This window comes from Sphaeramia orbicularis, chromosome 19 (genome assembly GCF_902148855.1).
Source record: "Sphaeramia orbicularis chromosome 19, fSphaOr1.1, whole genome shotgun sequence".
Classification (NCBI taxonomy): Eukaryota; Metazoa; Chordata; class Actinopteri; order Kurtiformes; family Apogonidae; genus Sphaeramia; species Sphaeramia orbicularis.
In genome coordinates, this window is record NC_043975.1 from 46120794 (window position 1) to 46134855 (window position 14062).

General features: G+C 40.9%; 1 protein-coding gene and 1 pseudogene across 6 annotated transcripts in view; one reads left to right on the forward strand and one right to left on the reverse strand.

The window, feature by feature from the left end:
- Positions 1-5635, reverse strand: part of LOC115410112 (caveolae-associated protein 1-like) — a 31814-nt pseudogene extending 26179 nt beyond the window's left edge.
- A 6634-nt stretch (positions 5636-12269) lies between these two features.
- The window catches only part of atp6v0a1b (ATPase H+ transporting V0 subunit a1b), a 62693-nt gene continuing 60900 nt past the window's right edge, over positions 12270-14062 (forward strand). For 4 of the 6 annotated variants that reach the window (XM_030121564.1, XM_030121568.1, XM_030121569.1 and 1 more), the window contains exon 1: positions 12270-12353. The gene's annotated coding sequence lies outside the window, so the exon portion shown is untranslated. Of the gene's footprint in view, positions 12358-14062 lie in introns of all 6 variants that reach the window. The other 2 variants (XM_030121566.1, XM_030121567.1) reach the window with 2 other exon arrangements.

Genomic DNA, 14062 nt, shown 5'->3' on the forward strand with positions numbered 1-14062 from the left:
ATATAGTCACATGTAACTGGAACGGACAAATGCTTTCCTCAGCCCACTGTCCAAACCATTCGTATCACAACTGGACAACCCTCCCACCATGACTGTCCACTCCAAACCACAAACGCATCACTTGGAACAAAGGAAGCTCCCATCCCTCTAGCCCAGACGTTTCTTGTTTTAACTGTAATCCTAAACCTGAGTCAGAATCTTCTGTCAAAATGTTCCCTGAAAGATACAAAATACCAAAATTTGTCTTCACAACCATACAAAGACCCACACCCACAGTTACACACATACTCCCAGAGAGTTAGGGTCAAGGTCCGGGTCAGGGTTAGGGACAGCTGTTCATGCTAGCAGGGTAAGGAACAGATGTTCATGCTAACAGGGTTAGGAACAGCTGTTTATGCTAATGGGGTAAGGGACAGCTGTTCATGCTAACAGGGTTAGGAACAGCTGTCCATGCTAATGGGGTAAGGGACAGCTGTTCATGCTAACAGGGAGAGTCACTTCCAGCTGATGCTGCTGACAGATCCTCCGCTCATTCCTTTCCATTGACACATCATACAGTAGCCTGGGCTGGTCCACTGTACCGCAGGGTGTTGTATTGTTTGCAGTTTTGGATAGACTGATTTGTGCTAAAGTTATAATATTGTAATACGATGAAAATGTGCAAACATAAATCATCATGAGGAGTGGTGTGGTCAGTCTGGGCCTTGTTAAGCACACACTTGAAGAGGCCTGGGGGGTGTAGTGAAGACTTGTGAGTCAACAGCCACAAATAAAGCAGAGATTCAAGCCCCTATGGTCCAGTCCAAAGGCCTCCTGCTGTACCCTCCCTGTGCTGATGGTTTCTGGAACCACAAACACCACTGCCTGCTGTTGTTGTTATCAGCAGAATGCATGGGCAGGGCTTTCCTCAGGTCACAAAACACACAAATCATGGAGTCCTCAGGTAAACTCTGAAGTCTAAACAAAAAGCACTGGAAAAGGGTTAGGGTTGTCTATAAAGAGAATGTCTGACTTAAATCCTACAAATGGACACAAATGTACAAATAGAACTGACAATAGGTGGGAAATTCCCACCTATTGATTGGACTAATGCACAGGTGTCAAACTCCGGTCCTCGAGGGCCGGTATCCTGCATGTTTTAGATGTTTCCCTCTTCCAGCACACTGACGGTCGTTATCAGGCTTCTGCCGAGTTGGATGATAGGTTTATCATTTGAATCAGGTGTGCTGGAAGAGGGAAACATCTAAAACATGCAGGATACCGGCCCTTGAGGATCTGAGTTTGACACCCCTGGACTAATGGGATCCAACTGAGCACATTCAGCCCAATTTAATCTGAAGTGGGCCGAACCAGTAAAATAATAGCATGATAGCCAATACATAATGACAACTGCAAATTGTTTTAGTGCAAAAAATAACATTCAATTATGCCAATATTTACATTTACAAATTATCCAAACAAAAAGGATGTGAATAACCTGAAAAAAATTGAATTTGTTAAGAAATATAAGTACAATTTTATCAATATTATGCCTTGATTTATTCATTGATACATTTGCATATGTACAGATCAGATCTACAAAGGCACAAAACATTCAGTAACCCGCAGAATATTGTTAAAATTGCTCTTAATTTTCTTTAGACATTTCAGTTGTCATATTTGTTCAGGTTGTTCACATTTTATTGTTTGTTCATGTAAACATTTTCATAATTAAATGTTTTTTGCAGTAAATCAAAGAAAAAAATGGTGTTGTCATTATTTATAGATTAGTATGATATTATTTTTGAATTTGATGCCCTAACTTGCACTTTGCAAATTCATCCTATGGGCCGGATTGGAACCTTTGTCAGGCCGGTTTTGGCCCCCGGCCGCATGTTTAACACCTGTGGTTTAAACTTTTCTTTAATATTACAATTTGTGTGACTTAGAGCCATAATAAATTTCAGACTTCTTCTGTATATATTTCTGGACCATTTGGAATTTATTGTATCTGTTACACTTTGTCACAGTTTTATCTTTTCATTTCTTTCCATGATGTGCATGTGCAGCTAAAACTTCCACTGTCCACTTGACCATGTGCCTCAGAATGGAGGAATCACTCCTAATAAGTCTGAACTAGTGGCAAGTATTTATGTGTTGATAAGTGGCCAAATAAATAGTGTTCCAGTTCACTGAGTGGGGGGGTGGGGATGGGGGTGGCGTCTTTCTCTATCTAGCACTGATTTTGAAAGAAGCTGCTCTTAAAGGGCAGAGGAGCACAGCAAATTGAAAACAGAAGAAAACATTGTGGTTTGCTGTTTTAATGAAGATGAATCTGATGTTATGTCATAGTTGGCAACCAAAAACAAAGCCAGTGTTGGAGTTGGTGAGGGAGCCACAGATAGGCATTTCAGGGGGAGTTTCTCTTCCACAGAGCAGTTGGCAAACACCAGTATAATCTCAACCCATTTTGTTTTTCATTGTGTGCCATTTCATTGCATTGGAAACTTTCAGACCTCAGTTTGACAACACAATGATGAGATATTAATTAAACTGTTGATTTATGATATTTTCAAATTGAGAAAACTGTTCCGTCATCACATTCCTTCAATGTGATGACAGCGATTGCAGTCTTCTTTTTATTATCATTTGCAAACTGTTCTCTCATGCAACATTTACTCATCTGAAATCTGGGATGGTCTGTCAGAGTAAGTAGTGTTCACAGTCAGAGTGGTCTAAAATGGAGCTCTCACTGACTTCAAACCAACTGTGGGAAAGAGACTCTGAGGTCTCCCTGAGCCACCATGTCTGAGTCAACGGTGGAAACTCTGAATGTTCTTGCACTGCTGTGCAAAAAGCTGCAAACTATTACGTTGCATCACACAGCAGCCTCACAGGCTAAAAAAAGAAACAGGGCTCCCCTCAACTCTCCTCAAAGAAAAAAAACATTCTTTTTTAAATGAAACATCTGCAATTTGGAGCGAGCTGTCCTCTCTGTCCCGAACCATTCCTTTACCTTAAACACAACCTGGAGCATGCTCATGGTATTTTCCATCTTTGTTCAAAGAGAGAGAGAGAGAGAGAGAGAGAGAGAGAGAGAGAGAGAGAGGAAGAGAGAGAAGAGAAGGAGAGAGAGAGAGAGAGAGAGAGATGAGAGCGAGAGAGATGTGAACTGACTTTGTGAATAGGTTCCGTATGACTGCAGCAGCTTGCCTCACATGTGAAGGCTTGTATTCTTTAGTGCTATACATAGCGCACTATGGAAGGAAAATATCTGGAAGCCAACTGTAGTGGAGACCAAGGGTTATTATTGTTAACAAAATAAACGAAATGACGAAAACTGGAATTGAATAAACATTTTCATTAACTGAAATTTTAAAAAAAACTATAATTAAAAGAAAAAAAACGATAACTAACTGAAACTGTATTATGTGTTTACAAACTAACTAAACATTCATAAAAACTGTGGATAAATTCCCTTGGTTTTTGTCTTTCTCAATGTCGAATAGGAAAAGCGATTTATTTTGCTCTAGCAATTTTAGCTAGCAGCACTGCATGGTACTTTACGGTCTGTCACTTGTGTTCACTTGTGTTTCCAGTCGTCTTCTGGTCCCCACTCTACCTGGAAACATGGAGACTAAAGTTGGGAGAAAGCAGCAGAGTCCTGTCTGGGATTTATTTGAATAGGACGGAGAAGAAGAGAAAAGATACAACAAAACTAAATGTAACACTAAAACTAAACTAAAATTGACCATTTAGAAAAAAAAAACGAAAACTAATAAAACTAACAAACCTGCTCTAAAATGAATTAAACTAACTGAATTACAGAAAAAAAAAGTCAAAACTAAGTAAACTAAATTATAATGAAAAATCCCAAACTATTATAACCTTGGTGGAGGACCAAGTGTAGAGGTGTACTACAGATGGGTGGGGCAGGGGATGGTGCAGAACTGGGAGCACAATGAACCACTGACCCAAACCCAACTGTTCTCACCCTTTGACGTCTAAAACACAAACAGTGCGTGAAATTAACTGTGCCTGTGAATGTGTCTGCTTGGAGCCGATGTATGAAAATAATACAATACTTAGTGAATTATTATTATATCAGAGGTGACATGAATTCATGGAAATGCCTTTCACCCAAACTGGGAGAGAATGCCTGGAAGCTGAGTTTTCCATAAACAAGGTCCAGTGTGAGTAATGTATCCACTCATTGTTTCCACAGGTGGAGGTTTGCCTCCTCACTGCATTTGATCCGTTATGTAGAGTTATGTATTAGGATTTTGTATAAACAATCTCAGCAGTTCACGCTGCATAATTTTGCAGATCAATCATCAGTCGTATGTTGGCTTTTGCTTGTATTTCTTTATTGCTTTCTGTCATAAAGTCATGCATACCTTGTTTTACTAGCGATGCGCCATTCAAGTTCATATTAAGGTAACACATAAATGTTAGTGGGAGGTGTTCAGGTGGGTGGTGGGGGGTCAACAGCAGGGTCCACACCCTGTGTCTCCATATCCTTAGATTGAGACTACAACACTGTGATTGATGTAAAAAAAAAAAAAAAAAAAGAACACTGGTTGTATTTTTGTGGTGTAGTGCTGTGCGATACTGGAAGATTAATTTTTGTTTTTCTGAGTTCTCCCTGATGCACATGGAAACGAATATGAATTTGCAAGAAGGATGGACGAAATGCAAGTGAGAGAAGAAAGGTGAGCATCTGGCTTCTTCCACCTGAACATCTGAGTGGATTTTGGTTCAGTGTTTTTGGAGATAGCACCACCCGTCACTAGGACATGCGCCAGAAATGCTTGAAGGTTACTTTCAGCCACTCCCCTGAAATCATTGGCACCCCAGCAAATTGAGAAACATCTCTGGCAAACCAGCAAGTTCCTGTTTACTTGAATTAAAGTACCATTAAATTGATTCCAGGTTTTTTTTTTTTTTTTTGGAAGATGATGCAGTGGTGTCATAACTGTCATTCACATTTGAAGGTTTGCACAGTTCCCTGATGGGCCACACCCAACCCTAGGTCTGTCAGTGCACACACAGCCTCACATCACAACCACACTAACTACATTACACACTAACTACATCTTCACATTCATACTGTTTAGACAAAAACGTTCACCCACCTGATAAATCATGACTTTGAAGTTGCGTCTCTTGAGCAGCTCTGCCTCGTTGTTCTCTAGCTTCTTGATCTGACCACCTTGCTTCTCCAGGTTGGCGCGCACCGTCTTCACATTGACGCTGACCTTGCGGACCTTCTCCATCATCTTATTGACGCTGTTGGATGTGGTACTGTGACTCTTGGCCAGTTTGATCAACTCCCCCTGGATGGTGGTCCACCGAGCGCTCCATCTCCTGTTGCCTGGCCTCCAAGCCATTTTGTGTCTGCTGGATCTGGTCCACGGCACCAATGATCTTGTCCAGCAGAGACAGACCATGACGCCGTTCACCTGCGGGTCCAGCTTTGCCCGCTTCGTCCTTGTCCTCGGCCACGTCGCCCTCTGTACCCACAATGGACAGATCTTCTTGGCTGCGGCGAGGGCATCGTCTTCATCGTCTGAGGGAGGAAGGTTGACCTCATCGTCTGAGATCTCAGTGAGGGTTGTGGCTCCAGCTGGACACTTGCTGGCTCCAGTGCTTCCATGGCTGCACATGTTGGTAGATCTGTAGTAGACAGTCAGCTAAATGACCCTCTTCACAATTTGGTTTCCTCTGGATTTGTTATCCTATCGTTTGATTTCTCACCACTTTCTTCTCTCTTCTGTCTTCTCTGACTTACAGAATCTCTCGTCTCTCTATCTTGCACACAGTATCTCTCTATCTTTCTGTCTTGATCCTTCAGATCCTTCCTTCTGCTTCAGATCCTGGATGGAGGCCAGTGTTCAGGGGAAGCCACACAATGTTGGACTTTACCACATGAGCGTTAGGATGTGAATGCCACACTAGGCAGAGAAACCCTTCAGTCAAGCTTCAGCCGGCAGTGTTTTTTTTCCCCCTCCAGTCCCCCCGCCCCCCTCCCCTTTTTCCACTGGCCTCTCCCCCTGGCCTCAAGCACCCTCCCTTATCCCCTCCCTAAATCCACACACTTATGAGGAAGACTCCACCTCCAGGTGGTGGGTCTGGATGGCTGATGTTCTGTAACAACCCTCTGGGTCGAGCCTGGTCCCAGCAGCGTGGTGGTATTAGTCAGTTCATCTGCTCCAATACAAGCTCAGGCAAAGCAGAGGGAGGAATGTCAGGGAGGATCTGTTCCTGTTTCCACTCCTTTTTCCTTTTCTGCACAGCATGTGGAGTAAAAGGCAAAACTGTACGAGATGTCAGACCTGAAATAGAAGCTCAGATACTAAAGCACCATTGTATGATTCTTCTTTAACCTTTTGCTTCCTACTTAAATGAGGCTGATGTGTTTGTAATTAAGGTCTAATTCATAGTTTAAGCTTTCATTTGAAGTCATTGTGTCTCTCACTACAATAGACGTTGCTTAGATGATTATAAGTGGTTTATCATAAAACAAGGTTGGTTAAAAACAAGCTACGCACACAAGCCATAAGATTCTGTTTCAAATAATCAAGTCTGATTGATGCATTTCCTGCACTACTGACAGTGGCTCTGCAGACTCCAGGGTTAGGGGTTAGGGTTAGGGTAAGGCTAGGGTTAGGGTTGGGGTTAAGGTTCGGCTTAGGGCTCGGGGCTAGGGCTAAGGCCAGGGTTAGGGTTAGGGCTAGCTGCTGTCAGTGGTTAGGGTTCGGGGTTAGGGTTATCTGCTGACAGTGGTTCTACAGACTCCAGGGTTAGGGGTTAGGGCAGTGTTTTTCAACCTTGGGGTGGGACCCCATGTGGGGTCGCCTGAAATTTCTAGTAATTGATTAAAATAAAAATAAAAACTTACAAATAAAAAATATATGGTGAGTTGACAGTGCCAATCCCAATACATAAAAGACAAACTGTGAAGCTGAAACTGCAGCACTGTGGGTTCTGTTTATCTGTCAAATGTTCATTGTGGTCGGTTTCAGATGCTGCAGCTCTTTCATCATTCATAGTTTGAGTTCTTGTTTGTTTAGTATTAATTGTCAGCCTTGTAAATCCAAGCTGGACTGACTGTACATATCCTGACCAAGGAAAATAGAATTCTCCCTTTGTCCATTAATCTACACCTGGATTTACTGCCTCTGTCCATGATAATATACATTATATAGACTAAATGTCCTCTAAAATTAATGTGTATTTGCAACATATTTGCACGAAAAAAAATTCTCTGTTTTGGTTGTCTGGGGTCGCCAGAAATTTGTGATGTTAAAATGGGGTCATGAGCCAAAAACAGTTGGGAACCACTGGGTTAGGGGTTAGGGTTAGGGTTAGGGTTAGCTGCTGACAGTGGCTCTACAGACTCCATGTGTCTGTGTGTATACCAGTCACTGAGCCTTAACATCTGTCATATTGGTCAAAATGTAAAGTCAACATATACTATATGTCCTTATAGGGCAGGGCTGTCAAATTCATTTCAGGTCAGGTTCGACATTCAACCCAAATGGATCTCAAACAGGCTGGACCAGTAAAATACTAGCACCACAACCTGTAAATAATGACAAGTCCAAATTTTTCTCTTTGGTTTATTACAACAAAGTAAAATTACAGCATGAAAATGTTTAAGTACCATGTCACATGAACAGCCATGAAGAACCACAAATGTAGTCCAAAAAAGGCAGTTTTAAAGGTCCCGTATTATGCAAATCTCACTTTGTGAAAATTTTCTTATAGTAGTGTGTGTTGCAGTAGCCTCATTATGAGGTTCGAATTTGAAAACTGTCTGTTTCCTCCCTGCCTTGCTACACCACAGTTTGTCAAAATGCCTGCTCAAACGGCCGAGTTTGAGTTGGGTCCGTTTATGACGACATAGGCGGATTTAACTCCTCCCCCTGACTGTGCCCCCACCCTGGCAAAGCGAGCCCCGCCCTGGCAAAGTACCTCTTGGACAACAAACATGGCGAAGGCGAGACACGCAAGTTGTGGTGTTGTTGGCTGCACACACCAACACGATAGTTTATTTTTGCTCCCCACTTCCGAGCCTCTCCGTAAAAAGTGGCTGGATTCTATCTTTGATGGTCATGTACCAAACAACATTCCCAAACGCTTGTATGTGTGTCCCCGGCATTTCACGGACGACTGTTTTTTTAACATGGGCCCATACAGCTCCGGCTTAGCACAAAGACTCCGAATCAAGAAGGACGCAGTGCCAACGCTTCGTGACTCAAGTACAAGTGTGGGAGATGTAAGTTCTTATCATTTTTTTGTATCTTTACTGCATAACCCTACATTACGGATAAGCTGGTGGTTGTTGACGTGTACGTCTAACGTTAGCATGGCAGCTAACATAGTTCGGTTACTGCTGCTAACGTTTGCGTCCCCGTTAACATGCAAGAGCTGATAATATCAAGAGACATTCAACAGAACTACTGTGAACACGGGCCTTTTGTGGTTGGCATCAGTAGAGTTAGCATCAAGCTTGTTAGTAGCTGCCTGCATTAGTGGTGGCAGGCGTCTTTCCGTGTCAGGTCCACGAACCTGACACAACACCGCCGTTTTCCGTCGGGGCTCAGTCACGCCTCAAGGCAAAGAAAGCCAGTGTTTGGAAAGACGTTCTGTCTGAGACATGTGTATGATGGCTTCACAGTCAACATTAGTGTGTAGTACCGCTAGCGTAAGCCGCGTCCTCTCCCAGAGAGGGGAGGGGGAGTGGGCGTGGACAGATGCGTTCATTTGCATACCCGGAAGCAGGCCCAGAAACAGACTGTTCTGAGGAGGGCTGGTGAGAGTGACTTTTTCGACCGCTGAAAACTCCAAAAAAAGGATGATTTTGGGGCGAACAAACTTAAATACTATGTTTTTGGGCTTCTGAGACCTATATGACGTGACTGAAAAATAGCATAATACGGGACCTTTAAGAATATTATGGCTCAGTTTATCATTTACACATAATTATTACAACTGATAGATTGCAGTGGATCTACAAAGGCACGAAACATCTGGAACTGACAAATATAGTTTTGGACTGCATGATCAGTACACCCTTGACTGTTCGTGTCTGATGTTTCATTGTTGTACTTTCATCCCATTGGTCCGTATGGAGGCTGGGTTGGGCTGGTTTGGGCAGATGTTTGACACCACTGTTTTCGGCACATTTCATCAGAGCTGTAAGTCTTTAAATGTTGATGTTTTTATTTAAGTGTTGATTCTAAGGCATTTTCTAAACATCACCTTCCACTCATTACCTTCATACCGGACACTGTTTATGTGTCAGAGACACTCTGCTCTGCCAACACTGAATAGAAGCAAATACTTGTTGAAGTATTCGCTGAACTTGTATGACTTAGAATGGAAAAAGTATTCGGAGGCATAGTAGTTATGAAAAACACATGGCATCCCAGAATGAGGGCTGGGGCTCCGGTCCGTGGGTTTCAGAAGCTGTTCCTTGTAGTTTATATGCATTAATGCAGTTCCGTGTCTCCAGAAGGTGACCTGTTTAAACTCTGGCAGTTTATGGATCTAAGAGGATCTGAAAGTCTGACTGTGGTCGACTGTTGGAAGCACTGTTTCCAACTCCTCCGTAAGGACCGCATCTATCAGCCCTAAAAGTCCATGCAAGTTACCAGGACAGAAAAACTGACTGTGAAAGACAACAAACAAGATTACACTAAATACGTCTTTGTACACAAAGATCACAAGATGTCGTCAAATGTATGTAGCAGTTCAACATCTAAATTCATACATAATTTTTCAGAACACATAAACAAAAACATGACATTTTATGTGCATTTATTTTTCATAAGGACAATAATACCAGTGACTGTTTTGATGAATAAGAGATGCATATGACATGTTTTCAATAAATGAAGTCATTTCAATTATTTCATTACATTTTTATGAGATAAAAGAGGAACTTTCTTGAATCTGGAAATAAGATAAGATAAGATAAGATAAAAATGTATTGATCCCACCATTGGGAAATTTCACAGTTCACAGGAGCAACATACAACACACCAGTGCAAAAGAAAGACAGGGGGAAAAAACCCCACAAGTGAGAGTGAAATATCAGGTAAAAGAGGAAATTTGGTATTTATATAAATACATATAAAAATAGAGAATTAGAATGAAACATTCTTAAAATTTTTAATTTAAATGGTATTCACATATTTACATTGTGGTTGCACAGGTACATGGTGTGATATGGGGGTGGGGGTGGGGGGCTACTGTGCACTGTTCCACTCTAATGTCTGTAGGAGGAATGGCCTGTGGAATCACTCCTTCTTGTACAGTGGATGTAAAAGTCTGGTGCTGAAGGAGTTGCTTAGGGCCTCTACAGGGGGGTGCAGGAGGTGGGAGGGGTTATCCATAATGATGTCAGTGGGGTGGGAGGGGTTATCCATGATGGACATCAGCTTTGCCAACATCCGTTTGTCCGCCATCTCCTTGATGGAGTCCGATGGGCAGCCTAGGACAGAGATTTAGCATTAGCAATAGGCTCAGGGTTAGCATTAGTGGGCAGGCTAGGACAGAGGGTTAGCATTAGCATTAGGCTTAGGGTTAGCATTAGCATTAGGCTTAGGGTTAGCATTAGTGGACAGCCTAGGACAGAGGGTTAGCATTAGCATTAGGATTAGCATTAATGGGCAGCCTAGGACAGAGGGTCAGCATTAGCATTAGGGTTAGCATTAGTGGGCAGCCTAGGACAGAGGGTTAGTATTAGCATTAGGGTTAGCATTAGTGGGCAGCCTATGACAGAGGGTTATCATTAGCATTAGGGTTAGCATTAGTAGATAGCCTAGGACAGAGGGCTAGCATTAGCATTAGGGTTAGCATTAGTGGGCAGCCTAGGACAGAGGGTTAGCATTAGCATTAGGGTTAGCATTAGTAGATGGCCTAGGACAGAGGGCTAGCATTAGCATTAGGGTTAGCATTAGTGGGCTGCCTAGGACAGAAGGTTAGCATTAGCATTAGGGTTAGCATTAGTGGGCAGCCTAGGACAGAGCTGGTTCCCTTTATCAGTTTATTGAGTCTCTTCCTGTCTCTGTCCGTACTACCCGCTTCCCAGCACATGATGGCAAAGTGGACAGCAGAGACCATCGCAGATTTTTGATAATAGTGACATAACAGAATGTTTAGTTTTAAATAGTTTGTACCCTTTTTTCAGATTTCATCAAGTAAAGGATAAATATAACATAACATAAACAAAAAAATCAATCCAAAGACGCCCTATCTCTCCCTGTCAGAGATGACCATGTTCAAATGAGTCCAATCTTTAAAGTCCATTTACAGATAAGTCATCAGAGGACACAGGTGGTTTTGGTTGTTTTCTCCTTATATATATAATAGGACTCCTTATACAATAGGACTCCTTATATATATAATAGGACGTGGGCCATTGATATTTGATGTATAGCACAGGTATCAAACATGCGGACCAGGGGCCAAAACCGGCCCGCCAAAGTTTCCAATCTGGCCTGCGGGATGACTTTGCCAAGTGCAGAAGATACTAACAATTAAGGGTGTTGAACTTGAAAATAATAGCATAATAACCTAGAAATAAAGACTCCAAAAGTTCTTCCTGGTTTAATGGGAACAAAAAAAAATAAAATAAAATAAAACAAAATAAAAAATAAATAATTATATATATATATATATATATATATATATATATATATATATATATATATATATATATATATATATGACGTTATGCCTATAAAATGATGTCAACTACAATTTCTTCTCTTTGATTTATTGCAAAGAACATTAAACTCTGATATCCTTTAACAATGAAACATCAATAACTTAAACAAATATGAACAACCTGAAATGTCTAAAGAAAAATACATGTAATTTTAACAATTTTCTGCCTGTTATGTGTCTTGGTAGATCTGATCTGTAATGCACATGTATAAATCATAAGTTGAGGCAGAATATTGATCACAATTTTCTTCTTATTTCTTCTAATTTTTCTTCAGAAATTTCATTTTTTTTTTTTCAGGTTATTCACATTTTTTTGTTTGGATCGTTTGTAAAATGTAGATGATTTCATAATTTAATCGTATTTTTTACATATAAAAAATTTATTTATAGGTTATTATTTACTGGGCCGGCCCACTTCAGATGAAATTTAGCTGAATGTGGTCCCTGAACTAAAATGAGTTTGACACCCCTGATGTATAGTATAAATTAATCCTAGCTGTGTGCTTTTCTTTCATTTACTTTTATTGTCGTGCTTTTATTTTAACGACTTCCGCTTCCGGCTCCATCTCATCTTTAGTTTGTGTAACTTGACGCATCTGGTCCTTAATCTCCGCATCCAGCATCTCTGACAAACGGTGAGTTCGGCTACAATTATTCACCAGATTTAATCAAATGCACTCGGTCTTCAACGCGTTTCATTCCCGGATGTTTTGTCGTTAAAACCATGTGAATTATTTAACCTTTATTATGTTCGTGGTGTTTATTATCAGGAGGAAAATGTCATTTAGCTGCTTGTGTTCTAACCGTCTGTTCTAATGTTGTCACTTATATCCTTTATAGTGTCCTTTATTGTGTCCTTTATAGTGTCCTTTACTGTGTCCTTTATTGTGTCCTTTGTGTCATATTTGTGTTTGGTTGTCGCGTGAACCGACACATATTAAAGAACGTCAGTGCAGATTTGTCCGTCGATTAACCGACCAGTTCATATTGTTAACGGGAGGAGCAGAAGGCGGTGTTTGATGGAAAACAGCGCGTGTTGGTGCTGATGCTGGCGGGTCTGGGTCCGGGTCTGGGTCCGGCCCGGATGTGATGCTCAGCTGATGGTTTAGGCCGCAGATGGATCATGGCGCCCTTGACAGTGGGAGGCAGAGGACAGACAGGATGGAACCACCCCCACCCAGAGGATGGGAGAGAGAGAGTGTGTGTGTGTGTGTGTGTGTGTGTGTGTGTGTGTGTGTGTGTGTGTGGGGGGGGTCTAAGTCTATTTATCCGCGAGATTATCTTCAACATTAATATCTTTTTTTTTTTTTTCTGGAATCACGTGGTCAGATCATCTCCAGATCTTTTTTTTTTTTTCCCTCATACTTTATTTACATAATACCATATACACATAGAACAGAACATGGCATGGAGCAGAACATAGAGAAAACATAATGCTCGAGGTGAGGCAGGAAGAAATTAAATATAAATACATAGATAGCAGTGGCGGCACCAAGGGGGGGCGTGGGGGGGCAAATGCCCCCCCAGTTACAACCTTTGCCCCCCCACCCAGATTTTGGCAAATCTTTGGGGAAATTCAGGCAACAAAGAAATATGAAAAATTTGTCAATGAAAGTGTACATAACACATTTTGATACACTTATAATACAAGTTAGTGTACCTAAGTCTACAGATGTTGTCAGTGATTATATACGTGTGCTTTTAGTGGAAGCCATTGTATACATACGTTTTGTTTGATTAGTTTTATATATATATATATATATATATGTATGTATATATATATATATATATATATATATATATATATATTGCAGCCACTAAAGCGCTAATTTTGCTATACGTGCAATTTTTTGGTCCGCCCCCCCAACATTTTCTTTGCCCTCCAGTTGCCCCCCCACTTTTAAAATCCTGGTGCCGCCACTGATAGATAGATAAGTAAATTAAATAAATAAAAGTAAAGGAATAAACAAGAAGAGAAAAAACAATAATAGTAATAGAATAAATATAAATAAAAATAATAAATAAATAAATAACAACTTAAATTCATCACATAAGACTTTTTAGTCTTCACAGCTTTAGGGTTAGTGCAAAAGTTAAGTGTGTCTAGGTAGGATTTTAAGTAAGATTTAAAGACCACAAAGCTGGGTTTCTGATTGGCAAATTTGCTGGCATGTCCATGAAATTTAGCTAATAAGGAAATGAGATTTAGAATAAACAATTTCTGAGCAGGCAGATCAGTAATAAAGAAACCGAATAAAATATCTTCAGTTTTGAAGTTAAAAGAAATATCCAGCTTTCTATTTAAAAAAAGACTGATATCACACCAAAAAATTTGACAGAAGGC